The sequence below is a fragment of the Lipotes vexillifer genome, unplaced genomic scaffold (genome assembly GCF_000442215.2).
Source record: "Lipotes vexillifer unplaced genomic scaffold, Lipotes_vexillifer_v1.1 scaffold150, whole genome shotgun sequence".
Classification (NCBI taxonomy): domain Eukaryota; kingdom Metazoa; phylum Chordata; class Mammalia; order Artiodactyla; family Lipotidae; genus Lipotes; species Lipotes vexillifer.
In genome coordinates, this window is record NW_006792921.1 from 2,860,249 (window position 1) to 2,860,536 (window position 288).

Here is a 288-nt window from a genome sequence, read left to right on the forward strand (position 1 = left end):
TCCCCCGCGGCTCGCGCGCGCGCGCGCCTCCGGTCTCGGCCCCGCGCGCGCCCCGCCCAGTACCGCCACGTGACCCGCCCCCGCCAATGTACGCGCCGCGCGCGCGGACCCGGATCAGGAAGCGCGCGGGCGGGTGATGGATGCTGCTGTCCGGCTCCAGGAGGAGGGAGGGAACTGGAGCTTTGGGCGTCCAACCCCCCAACTTTGAGTTCCGCTGGGAATTCAGGGCCCGCAGTCTTCTGGTCCTCTCGGATCCCCAGACCGAGCCCTATGCGTGCCCTACTCCGG